At 43.3% G+C, this 13,605-nt stretch overlaps 1 pseudogene; it reads left to right on the forward strand.

Annotated features, from left to right (window-relative positions):
* Nucleotides 1-143: 143 nt before the first annotated feature.
* On the forward strand, nucleotides 144-845 carry LOC142450175 (large ribosomal subunit protein uL6 pseudogene; annotated as a pseudogene).
* The last annotated feature ends 12,760 nt before the right edge of the window (nucleotides 846-13,605 follow it).

Genomic DNA, 13,605 nt, shown 5'->3' on the forward strand with positions numbered 1-13,605 from the left:
GGAAGTGGGAAGAGTGCAGTAACCCTGAGGGGATTGCATCAAATGAAACAAATTGTGTATAAATGGTGGAATAGAAAATTAATTTTCTCTGTAAACTTTCACAGAAGTAACAAAAAGAAGTTGTTAAAAATTATATCCCCCAGCTCTTTTTGCCGCATCTACTGCGAGAATGAAGACCATTCTCAGCAACCAGACTGTCGACATTCCGGAGAATGTGGACATCTCCCTGAAGGGGCGCACGGTCATCGTGAAGGGCCCCCGAGGAACCCTGCGGAGGGACTTCAATCACATCAACGTAGAACTCAGCCTCCTTGGGAAGAAGAAGAAGAGGCTTCGAGTTGACAAATGGTGGGGAAATAGAAAGGAACTGGCTACAGTCCGCACGAACTGTAGTCATGTACAGAACATGATCAAGGGCGTGACACTGGGCTTCCGATACAAGATGAGGTCCGTGTATGCCCACTTCCCCATCAACGTGGTTATTCAGGAGAATGGGTCTCTTGTTGAAATCCGTAACTTCTTGGGTGAAAAATACATCCGGAGGGTTCGCATGAGGACAGGTGTTGCCTGTTCTGTTTCTCAAGCCCAGAAAGATGAGTTAATTCTTGAAGGAAACGACATTGAGCTTGTGTCAAATTCAGCTGCTTTAATTCAGCAAGCCACGACAGTTAAAAACAAGGATATCCGAAAGTTTTTGGATGGTATCTATGTTTCTGAAAAAGGAACAGTTCAGCAGGCTGATGAGTAGCTCTAAGGTGTCCAGCAACAGTCTAGATGATTCCTTTAGACTTGTCTGTGATGCTTTGATTCAGTCTAATAAAGTTTATGTAATGAAAAAAAAAAAATTATATCCCCCAGGTAAGAGTAATTTTAAATGGAGTTAGGGGATGGTAAGAGAATAAATAATGAGGATAATAAATAAATAATAATAATAATAAATAAGAGAATAAATAAATAAAAAGAACATTGGGCACTAGATGCACCAAAAGAAATCAAAAGATAATGTAATGGATAACATTACGGAAACGCATTTTAAATGTTAAGATTTAGAAGAAATGCCCCCATTCCTTTTCTTTGCAATCTCTCAGGTTGGCGAAAATGCTGGAGGTAGGGCAAATTCTTGAGAGAATACAGAGGTTACACTGTTATATACATGACGGTGCATGGATAGACATTCAGCCTGGATGGGTGTGGGAGAGAAAGAGGGAATATACCCACAAATATAGATAGGTTTAACTGAGGATACTACAATAGTTAAGCAACTTCCCATAAATATGGTGGAGAAGATAGGGGGGAAAGTTATGAAAACTCCTTAGATGTTGCCAGGTCTGGAAGCTCAGGACCTGAAGTCAGGGGACATCAAGTTCAACTGGCATGGATAGACCACAAAGACAATGTTCTGCAGCCTACTTCGGTGAGCAGTGACTGGAATCTTAAAAGCCTGTGGGCAGCCATCCAAGGAGCATCTTTGAGTCTCCCCCGACTGAAGGAAGAAGAGAGATGAAAAGCAAAGACGCATGGAAACAATTCATCCACGAGACTAATGGGCCACAGACACATTCGTCTCCAAACCCTAAGAGTGGGAGAACTAGAATAGTGCCCAGCTACCCCTGCCAACTGCTCAGAAAGAGGTCACGTGGAAAGGTCCTGGATAGAGTGGGAGATAGTTTGGGACACAACTCAAAATCATAAGCGACCAAGCTTACCAGTAGAATAGAGCCTACTGGAACCCAGAGACTATGAGCCTTGGTCATCGTTCGGGTCTGAAACCGAACTCCCCTCAAACAACAACAAATACTAGACATGCTTGGAGAGCGAACGCTAACACTATTGAGCTGTATGCACCTTAGAATCAGGACCAATTGGTATTATCACGGGGGCAGCATTGATCCAAGGACAAAGTTCAGAAGGGTTAGGAAGAATGGTGAATTAAACACAAGACACCCCAGGAGGCAATGGGATGGGTCGGGAATGTTACATTGCAAGGCTTGCAACCAGTGAGATGAAACAGAAGATGTACAAATTGTTCAATATAAAATGGTAAACTTCTGTGTAAACCTTCGCCCAATTCCCAAGAAAAAGTTTTTAGAGAAATCTAAAATTCTTGCTTCTATAGTTCTAAGGTTTATTCACTACAATGGCAGTAAATTTCTATAGATCTTCACGTCTTGAAATTCTATCATGGAAGATGACTTTGTACCATGGCCTGATGGGGATGAAATGCATGCATGTCTAACATCTCATCCATAATATTGCCATATATAGATTTAAAGTCACTTCCTAGACATGCCTTACAGAATTCTAAGACTTTCATGCAACTCGATTTTCAAATACCTGCCATTCTAGGATAGATGCAGCCTTTTGCTGAACTCACGCTAACCGTTCCTAAGGATATAGGAGCTAATAACAACATCGTTTCGCAACTTTTTTAAATTAAAAAAAACCTTCTCAAAAGACAAATGGCAAGCAAGTAAACAAAATACTTCAGCTCACATCAGAGAAAGCTAACCTCTCTAGGATATTGAGAAGGGAAAGAGGGAAGGATGGAGGGAGGTGGGAGGGGGTGGAAGAGAACTACATATATGGGAGGGTTTCATTGCATAGTTTTGTTATTTCATTTCTTGAGACAGACTGTGTAAATCTGTAGCGTATGTTTCTTTAAAAAACAAAAAATTCCAATTCCTCCAGATTTCGTATCCCTCAAATCCAGATAGTGGCCTGAGCAGCTAAAAGAAAAGTAAAACTGAAGTGACCTCGACTCTGGTGACAAACAAGTTCATCTCAAACACCGAAAAAGAAACTTAACTTCTCTGAAAATAAAAGATTCCGATGTATTGATTAGAAAAATCTCAAATCATTGTAAAGGGGATTTTCACACCTGTATTCAGGTTGTCTTGGAATTTGATATCCCGATGGACCAAACTGAATATCATTCTAATTTTTTTAATTCTCTCCTTTCTATTAGACTGAGGTCCCTCTCTGTTGTATAAGGCTATTGTTGATGGATCTCTGCTTAGTATCTGCCCTCATCTTGCGCAGTTAATTATCTGCATTGGGAAACTGGGTTTGAAGGAAATACGAAAATGATGACTTGGGACACTGAGGGAGAGGGAGGAGGGAACGGGAGTCAACACCAGTGTGTAAAAACAGCAGAGCGGTGGGGGTGAGGGGGTGGTGTTCCAAAGTTGATTGTGATGGTGATTGCAAAACCCTTCTTGATATGACTGAACCATGAATTGTATGTTATGTTAATTATAAGTAAAATAATAATAAATATTTTTTAAAGACACACTTCACAGCCCAGCAGAAAAAGAGGTAAGGACACAGAGTTGATGAGTAACAATGGAAATACAGAATGAGTGTGCTGTCAGGATTTATTATTGTGTGGAACAGGGTCTAGCAATATGAAAAGATGTTGAATTGGAGATGCAAGAAGTGATCATTATGTCATCAGGAACTAACCAGAACAATAATTCAAAATGAAACCTGGAAATAAGGGGATAAAAGGAAAAATATGACTAAGGGAAAGTGTGTCGTGATGCCTGTCAGGCCCCCTAATCTATGAAGTTATCCGGCAAAAGGTATAGAACTGTCATGGGAAAACCTGGGGCTAATCCAGACCTTCCAGGGCAGCTTGCCATAGACACGACCTCCCAAAGGAACCTGGGAATGGACTTGTAGCAAGTAACTACCTCCCGGGATTCAGTTAGAGTGGTCGGGCTTCAAGAACAGTGTGTGTGTGTGTGTGTGTGTGTGTGTGTGTGTGTGTGTGTGTGTGTGTGTGTGTGTGTGTGAAAGATGGTGAAAGAGGGTGGAGATAGGACCTCAAACTCTCATCCTTATAAATGAGCAGCTGGTTTACAACGATACTCATTGTATTCTTGCTCTATGTCTTGGGTCGCTCCCTCTGAGCCAGAGATCAGCAATGCCAATGTCCTCACCAGCCTGTGCCAAAGCCTATGGAGAAGGTCAGTGCCTGTATGTATTTCTTTTGTGATGGGCGCTGCTCCTACCACTGTTGGCATCCATCAGAGATGAAACTCCCTGGCACCCTCAGCAACCATGTCTGTTCGGATCCCATAGTAACAGCAGAGGAGAAAGCACAGGCATTGATGTTGCCTCTCTGTTTCTAGACTAATCTCTCTCTCTCTCTCTCTCTCTCTCTCTCTCTCTCTCTCTCTCTCTCTCTCTCTCTTTCTCTCTTTCTCCTCCTCCTCCTTCTTTCTCCTCCTCCTTCTTCTTCCCCTCATGTTCTTTCAATGTCCACTTGCTGACTTTTGACTTTTGGCCCTGAGCATAGGGCAAACGGCTGGGATGTGACTAAGTGGGATGATCTACCTTGCAATGACATTTCTCCAAGGGCTTGGGAGGAGACAAGCCAGAAAGTCTAACTCTGACTCCTATTGCTGGTAGGAGTTCTGTCCGAGTGCCTAGTTCTTTAGTTCTGATTCAGTATCACCAGGTGGGTACACCAAGCATGTCTCACAGGTCTGTTGTCCTATTTGAATTTATTGTCCTCAGTTATTTTCTTGTTTGCTTTGGTTTTTGTTTTGTTTTTCAACTTTACTTTTGGGTTATTGATATCTTGGCGTATGTCTCTATACAGCCCCCTAAAGGTCTCCCTCTTCATCATGTTCCCACATATAAACCTATCCAAGCAGACCCCGCACCTTTTCCTGTCTCCCTCTCGTCTAGCCTCGCTAATGCTTTCTTTGGTGCCAACCTTTTCCCTTTTTTGGAAACGGAGGTAAGGGAGCCTTTTTCTTATTTTCACTATTGCTTTCTCTTTCCTGGACCTTTCTATTTGCTTGTGTTGGTGTTTTTAATTTCGCTGACATTTTCCATTCCTGTTACTTAGGGAAAGGAGGGCTTTGAAGTGACTCAGAATGGTCCCTCTTAGAGACTCTGATTCAGAACTGGGGGTCCCTGGCTTTCACAATGCTTCTGAGAGCTGGGTTGAGAGAGAAGGGAATTTAAGTACATTGGGGGAAACCTGGGCATAAGGAACTTCCTCACAGAGAAGCAGGAAGCATTTTAGAAGGTTATGATCCTCTACTCTCTGGGAGTTTCTGTAAGGGCAGTTTGGCTGACAAGTGGGAAGCTGGCCAAATGTCCTGCTATGTGCAAAGTGGAACTATTGGCAGACGGTGTTGAGACACAGATCAGAGCTAATGTTTATTTATTGTCTAAGCTGTGCCATCTACTAACCATATATTATTGCAGTCCGTTCCCTTTTTCTAGGAGAACGACAGGAGACTCAGTCAGACCACTTCACATTACATTAGGCGGCACTACTGAGATTGCATTTCACATGAACCTGACCCCAAAGCTCTTGTACTTTGCCCAGTGTCTCATTGTTTCTTTGGGAAAGGATGAGATTAGCGTTCCAGTATGGTTTGAAATCTTAAAATGATTGACCTGTTCACTTCTTATAACCTGTGTCTTAGTTGTAGACACTCTGTTTCCTTCCCATCCTCCCTGTCATCACCATTCTCTCCCTGCCTTTCATGTCTAAACTATTGAAAAAAGGTCACATCTCGGGATTTTGCATACGCAGCAGAATATCCCACACTCACCAATGCCATCGACCAGCTGGCTTATTATTCAGTCCACCATCATCAGTCAGTAATCTTTGATGACTGCCTTCTTTTCCTCAATTCCTATTTAGTCATCTTTGAATAGACACTTGGTTCTGGAATATTCAAGGGCAAATGGCCATGAATTGTTTTGCGTATCATTTTCTCCCTCATTCCCGTAGTTTTCTGGATATTTTGTTCTTTTTCTTCCATGTTCATGATGAAGGTGACTGACAAGCGAGGGGACAGCAACTCCAGTCCAGCTTCATCATAGCTGCTCTTACAGAAAGAAGGTTAAATTCACTTTAAGGTTCAAGTGGCAAAAAGTGAGGGACAGTGGAATGACAGTCTTGTGACAAGCAAAAGGCCTCATTGGAATACGTTCTCTAGCTATAAAATGAGCGTGTATTTCCAGTATCATGTCTTTCATTAATGCAAATCATTGAGAAGCATCTTTCGGGGTAGGAGAATTTGAAACCTGTATTAATCTTTTATGCATCACAGAAATCTGGTCAATCACAGGGATCTTTCATGCTGTACTGGATTTATAGCATGGACAGGCCATTATCAAGGGCTGCAGGGACTTCAGAGATCCAGTTTCACAGGGATGAAGGAATTGAAATGGATGAAATAGCAAAGATTATTGTATTAAACAAAAGCAAAGCAAAGACAGGAAATACTTCGAGGAAGCAGCGAGAGGACTTAGAACATCTAGAATGTAATGCAAATGGATGAATATCTTTTGCAAGCTGAGTATTGGTGTCTCCATGACCTAGGGATGCCATCACTCACCCTCAGAAAGCAAGTGCCTTTGAAGAACAAAGCTTTATTTTCTCCCAACTCTGGAGCCTAGAATCTGAGTACAGCACATCTATAGGGCTAAGGTCTCTTTCTGTCAGTTGCAGGGGACAATCTCTCCTTGTCGGTAGCCCAGGGAATTTCTTGGTGTTTCTTGGCTTCTAGAATTCTCACATGGCATCTCCATTGTATAGGACTCTTTCTGGGTCAGGGCTCTCCTTTAACAAAGCACCACTCAGAAGGATTGGGACAAGGACTCGCGCTACTCTATATGATTTAACTGACGAGATCTTCAAAGAAAGACCCGTTTCCCCACGCAAGGTCACATGACAAGTACGGAGGATCAAACTTGAACATATTGGGGGAGGAAGAAGGAGTTAGCAACTCAATCCGTTACAATCGGTTGGGCACATGAGGAGCAAAAATACTATCCAGTATTCCTCTTGTGGAAAAAATGGTAAATAGAAATAAACCTCAACTAGAAAAGAAGGGAATGGGTAGGTCCAAGGAAATGCTTCTGAATTGCAGTCTGCACAACACTGGAATGAGGGACAAACTTGCAGCAGAGTTGGCAGCAGAGACCCCCAGGGACTCACACTGAGGATTGGGTGTCCTCCCTTAAAAGTCTTTTATAGCTGTCCTCTGAACATGTGTCCAAACAGGGCCCACATGCTCCAGTCTCTACAGCCGCACGAGAGGATGCATGGCAAAGTTTATTGCCTACTGTCGCTCAATTTGACTCCCTCACGCCTTCAAAGTGTACACAGATATGTTCACAAAAGTCAGTTTGCAAAATTACTTCTTGAAAGCTGTAACCTCGCCTTAAATAACATATTTTCAAGGCTTTCTGAATAATCTGTAAATTAGGAGGGAAAATAACTACTCTTTCTGAACCAAATGAATTTTATTTTTCCAAAATGCTCTAGTCTGGCCACTGGGGGATTTAGTAACTCTAATCTGTTCACTCATCTAATTTTCAGTCAAGAATCTTTATCTTTCTCAAGATAAAGCCAGACCATAATTCAGTTGATCTGAAACTGTGTCTCCCTGATGGATTGACTTTTTACCCCACAATGGCCGCATGTCCAGTGCTAATTTAATTTGCCAAACGAATATTTTTGCATGGCTACTTCCTGTTTCATTGGGTCACCCTCAACATTTAGATAGAATTTCAGGTTTATATCTAAAGTCAAAGACATTCTGGGGTTAATCCTTCTCTTTAGAGTGTCTTTTTCTTTTAAAAAGTGTCTGTTTCAAAAACAATCTCTGAATTTATCCACCACGCGTTAGCATACAAGTTTGCTTGCACCTGACTTTTTTTTTTAACTTTGTTCAGATTTTCCCTGAATGTTTAATTGGTCCATTACCCTTGAGGTGCCTTAGCGCTTTATCGGAATCCATTGGAGCGTCTAACAATAGAGTACTCAACAGTATAGCACACCCTGTCCGGACACAGCCTTCACAATGCTTATGAGACACATTTTCAATGGATGGATTCGGGTTTTAAAGGACTTCAGGCTTTGGAGGCTTGCTGGCCTTTCGAAATGAAATGTTCTAATACATGTGGTTTGGGTTTTTTTTCTTTCTTATTTCTTTCATGACTGACAAAATTCGTTGTGTACCTTCTCTATTGAGCTTCATGTATATGCAAATTTTTGTTTGAATGGATAAATATCCTATTACCTTTCATCACAACCCTATTAAATAAACCTTCCTTTTACAAATTAGTAAACATATATAGGAATTGAGTTCTAAAATTGATGTAACTGACAACAGTGAACAATACAAACAATTCATTATTGCTTTTTTCTCGACTACCGCCCGTTACCTCCCCCAGTAACCTTGAGGATGAGGGTCTTTGTTGCAACAGAGATTGAGCAGCAGAGTGGGGCAGCAGCAGAAGAACGCCGGGCCCCCACACACACCAGAGAAGGTACTGCTTCCCCAGGTACCTGCTTCTTTCTTTCCTCCGTACAATTTCCCTCATGTTTTTGGTATTGTAGCCACATAACGTCTGTTTCCATGTCTATCTCCACACAGTCACCCGTGGTGCAGACCTGGGTCGTTACAGAGAAAGGCTGTTTCCCCCTCCAGGAGGGGTGTGGAGGGAAGGAGGTCATTACTGTTTAGTAATAAAAATGAATTCTGACTTAGGGTAGCCCTATGTCATGTGGAAGAATATTGTCTTTGCAAGGCCTTCGAAGTATTAAAATGAAGGATCAAGGAGCTTAATCTGCTGCTGGTTGGAGAAAGAATATTGCAATCCCAATTCCAGTACGAACTGGATCTCCACAAGGTTCTCTTGGCTGGGGGTGGGGTCTAGCCGCCAAGCTCTCAGTCAGCAGTCAGCAAGGTGTTTTTCTCCACCTCATGCCAGCCAGTCTCCCAGGATCAGGCCTACATTCCTCAGGCCATTTTAGCTGTGGCCCAGGAGGAGGCCAACAAGCACTGTGGTGAACAGAGTGGCGCTCTGGCATGCTGACAAACAGCAGCCCTTAATAAAGACCAGAGCATCCTTGTTAGGTTCCGACTCATAGTGACCCTAGGCACCGCCCAATGAATCACTGCCCGATCCTGCAGTGAGTGTCCTCACAGCCATTGCTGTCTGCAGGAGAGCCCGGGAAGATAGAGGACACTTGTCAGCACTTTCTAGTCTTTTCATATGGAGAATGCCTTCTGGGATTCTGTGCTCAGTGGCCACGGGTTTGTTCATAGCACTAACTAATCAGTCATGGTAATTACTGAGGGCTGTGGGTACTGATAACTGGGTAGGCCGCCCCCTTTAGCCTAGATCTAAACCAGATCAGCCTAAACCTAAACCCAGATCAATCCTAACCCAGATCTGCCCTACTACAACTGTCAGGGGAATATTCTCAAACACCTCTCCGCAGGAAACGAAATTCCTTGGTCAGTCATTTTAATGTTTAAAATGCCTTGTAAGGAAAGAGTTCTTCCAGCTATTATTTCTTCTTGACTTCTCCTTGAAGGAAATGGAAAACGAGTCACCAGAGAGGGAGTTCCCAACATAAAACTTCCTTAAATGCCTCAAGTTCATATCTAGTGCTTTTTTTCTTCTTCTCCTGCCTACCTCTTCCCACTCCCAATAAAACGTATAACTTTCCTCTCAAGATAAGATAGAACTACTATTTTTTTTAATATTTTATTGAGGGTTCCTACAGTTCTTGTACCAATCCATATATCAATTGTATCAAGAACATTTATACATATGTTGCCATCACTATTTTCTAGGCATTTTTTAACCTTTTTATTGGGGGCTCATAAAACTCTTTTTTTTCTTCTTTTTTTACATTTTATTAGGGGCTCATACAACTCTTATCACAATCCATACATATACATACATCAATTGTATAAAGCACATCCGTACATTCTTTGCCCTAATCATTTTCAAAGCATTTGCTCTCCACTTAAGCCCTTGGCATCAGGTCCTCTTTTTTTTTTCCCCTCCCTTCCCGCTCCCCCCTCCCTCATGAGCCCTTGATAATTTATAGATTATTATTTTGTCATATCTTGCCCTATCCGGAGTCTCCCTTCACCCCCTTCTCTGTTGTCTGTCTCCCAGGGAGGAGGTCACACGTAGATCCTTGTAATCGGTTCCCCCTTTCCAAACCACTCACCCTCTACTCTCCCAGTATCGCCCCTCACCCACTGGTTCTGAAGGTATCATCCACCCTGGATTCCCTGTGCCTGCAGCTCCTATATGCACCAGTGTACAACCTCTGCCCTATCCAGACTTGCAAGGTAAAATTCTGATCATGATAGTTGAGGGGGGAAGAAGCATCCAGGATCTGGAGGAAAGCCGTATTCTTCATCGGTGCTACATCGCACCCTGACTGACTCATCTCCTCCCCTAGACCTCTCTGTGAGGGGGTCTCCAGTGGCCAACAAATGGGCTTTGGGTCTCCATTCTGCACTTCCCCCTTCATTCATTATGGTAAGATTTTATTTTTTATGATGATGCCTTATCCCTGATCCCTTTGGCACCTCGTGATCGCACATGCTGTTGTGCTTCGTCCATGCGGGCTTTGTTGCTTCTGAGCACGATGGCCGCTTGTTCACCTTCAAGCCTTTAAGACTCTAGACACTATGTCTTTTGATAGCCGGGCACCGTCAGCTTTTTTCGCCACATTTGCTTATGCACCCGTTTGTCCTCGGCGATCATATCATGGAGGTGTGCAGCCAATGATATGACTTTTTGTTCTTTGATGCCTGATAACTGATCCCGTCAGGACCACGTGATCACACCGGCTGGTGTGTTCTTCCATGTGGGCTCTGTTGCTTCTGAGCTAGATGGCCGCTTGTTTATCTTCAAGCCTTTAAGATGCCAGACACTATCTCTTTTGATAGCCGGGCACCATCAGCTTTCTTCAACACATTTACTTGTTCACCCACTTTGGCTTCAGCAGTTGTGTCAGGAGGGTGAGCATCATAGAATGCCAATTTAATAGAAGAAAGTATTCATGCATTGAGGGAGTGCTTGAGTAGAGGCCCAAGGTCCTTCCACCACCTTAATACTAAACCTATAAATATAGGCACATAGATCTATTTCCCCATCCTCATATATATATTTGCATGTACATGTCTTTGTCTAGACCTCTGTAAATGCCCTTTGCCTCCTAGCTCTTTCCTCTAATTCCTTGACATTCCTCCTGTCCCACTATCATGCTGCATCCCCACCTGGGTTACAGCTATACCTCTTCTTTACGTAACCTTACCCTTGATCTTTCCCTACCAGGCCTGCCACTCCCCCCTCACCACCAATTTGGACCACATGTTTTCCCTTGTCCCTGGGTTTGTTAACACCACTTCCTTATGCGCCCCCCCCCACCTCCCCCTATCCCAAGTCCCCCCGGAACTGTCGGTCCCGTTGTTTTTCCTCCAGTTAGTTCATCCAGCCTGTCATTTAGACAGACCTGTGGAGATAATAACATGCACAAAAACAAGACAGAGGAAAACAAAGCAACAGTATACAACCATACAACAAAACAGCAACAACAAACCACTAACAAAGAACAAAACAAAACACATCAAGAAAGAAAAGCTTGTAGTTAGTTCAAGGATCGTTTGTTGGCCTTTAGGAGTGTTTTCCAGTCCAGTCTGTTGGGGCACCACGCCCTGGCCCCAAAGTCCACTTTCAGCATTCCCTGGGGACCTTGCCTCTCCATTCCCTTGCTGTTCCGCTGCACTCCCCCAGTGCTTTGCCTCGGTGTGGTGGGATCAGGTCAGGTGCAATTCGCAGACTGTGTCTCCGGTGCTGTCCCCTGTAGCACCATTGATCACCGAGGGACATCATGTCCCTTAGTGGGGCCATCCATGTTGTCCTCTCTGTGGACTGGCTGCTCTAATCAGGAATATCATCCTCATGGCCTGGTGGGCCAGGCTGTGCTCCACTGTCTCCTCCTCCCCCTTCATCTGCTCCTGTGTGCTTTGATCAGATATGTCCATCTGCCGGAGCTGCAGAATCAATATCGTCCTTTGAAACAAATTCTTCTCGGGAGAGGGGGACTCATACAACTCTTATCACAATCCATACATCTAACCATTGTGTCAAGCACATTTGTACATTTGTTGCCATCATCCTTCTCAAAACATTTTCTTTCTACTTGAGCCCTTGGTATCAGCTCCTCATTTTCCTCCTCCCTCCCCCACTCTCCCACCCTCATGAACCCTTGATAATTTATTATTAATTTTTTTCATGTCTTACACTGTCCCATGTCTCTCTTCACCCACTTTTCTGTTTTTGATCCCCCAGGGAGGGGGTTGTATGTAGAACATTGTGATCGGTTCCCCCTTTCTCCCCTACCTTCTTCTTACCCTCCTGGTATCACTACTCTCATTATTAGTCCTGAGGGGTTTATCTTTCCTGGATTCCCTGTGTTTCCAGCTTTTATCTGTACCAGTGTTCATGCTCTGGTCTAGCCAGATTTGTAAGGTAGAAATGGGATCATAATAGCAGGGGGGAGAAAGCATTAAAGAACTAGAGGAAAGTTGTATGTTTCATCATTGCTACCCTGCACCCTGACTGGCTCGTCTCCTCCCTGTGACCCTTCAGTAAGGGGATGTCCAGTTGCCTACAGATAGGCTTTGGGTCCCCACTCCACACACACCCTCATTCACACTGATATGATTTTTGTTCTTTGATGCCTGATGTTTGATCCTATTGACACCTCGTGATCACACAGGCTGGTGTGCTTCTACCATGTGGGCTTTGTTGCTTCTGAACTAGATGGCCACTTGTTTACCTTCAAGCCTTTAAGACCCCAGGTGCTATATCTTTTAATAGCCGGGCACCATCAGCTTTCTTCACCACATTGCTTATGCACCTGCTTTGTCTTCAGTGATTGTGTCGGGAAGGTCAGCATCATGGAATGTGTTCCTGCACTGAGGGAGTACTTGAATAGAGGACCAATGGATATGACTACTCTCGGGTTCGGAAGCATTGCCTCCAAATGAGAACCAATGGTTTTCTCTTGTTTGTTATACAGTTTGTTATTGTGTGGAAATTTACAGAGGATATTTGTTTCCCATTCAACAATTTACACACCCTTTGTTTGGTGTCATTGGTTGCAATCTACCCACTGCTTCCACATGCTCCTCATTTCCATTCATCTTTCTTTCCTGCCCCATCTCACCTCTGTTTGGAGGCTAGTCCTGTCCTTCTGGTCCCATATGACTGACTGTACTAGGGTATGTTCCCTCCTGGTGCTATGACTCACGGGAAGGGCCTGTTTGGCTGAACATTGATTTCTGGGAGTGAGTTTCGTTTCTGGCTTGAGAGGTGTCTGAACACCACAGTCTTGGGGCTTATACCATCTCTCTCAGACAAATCTGCCTGGGTTTTTGTTTTTATTTTTTAATGGACACAATAATTTTATTGGGGCTATTGTTAAAGTTAACTCATTTACCACTTTTCTAAAATATGGATTTATAAATATTTTTAAATACTTTCATTCCGGGCTCTTACATCTGTTATCACAATCCAGACATTCCTCCAGTGTGTCGAGTATATTTGCACGAGATCTTGAATTTTGATTTTTTTTGTTTTGGGAGTTTGTTTTTCTTGCTCTCTTTCCAAGAACTTCCACTACAAACCTAAGCAGAGCTGATTGTAGTACTAGCAGGGCACCATCTAGTTCTTCTGGTCTCAGTTTAGTGGAGGCTATGGTTTGTGTGGTCTCTGAGATCTTTGTACTAATTGTTTCCTTGAGTCTTT

Source organism: Tenrec ecaudatus, chromosome 6, assembly GCF_050624435.1.
Source record: "Tenrec ecaudatus isolate mTenEca1 chromosome 6, mTenEca1.hap1, whole genome shotgun sequence".
In the NCBI taxonomy this organism is placed as follows: Eukaryota; Metazoa; Chordata; class Mammalia; order Afrosoricida; family Tenrecidae; genus Tenrec; species Tenrec ecaudatus.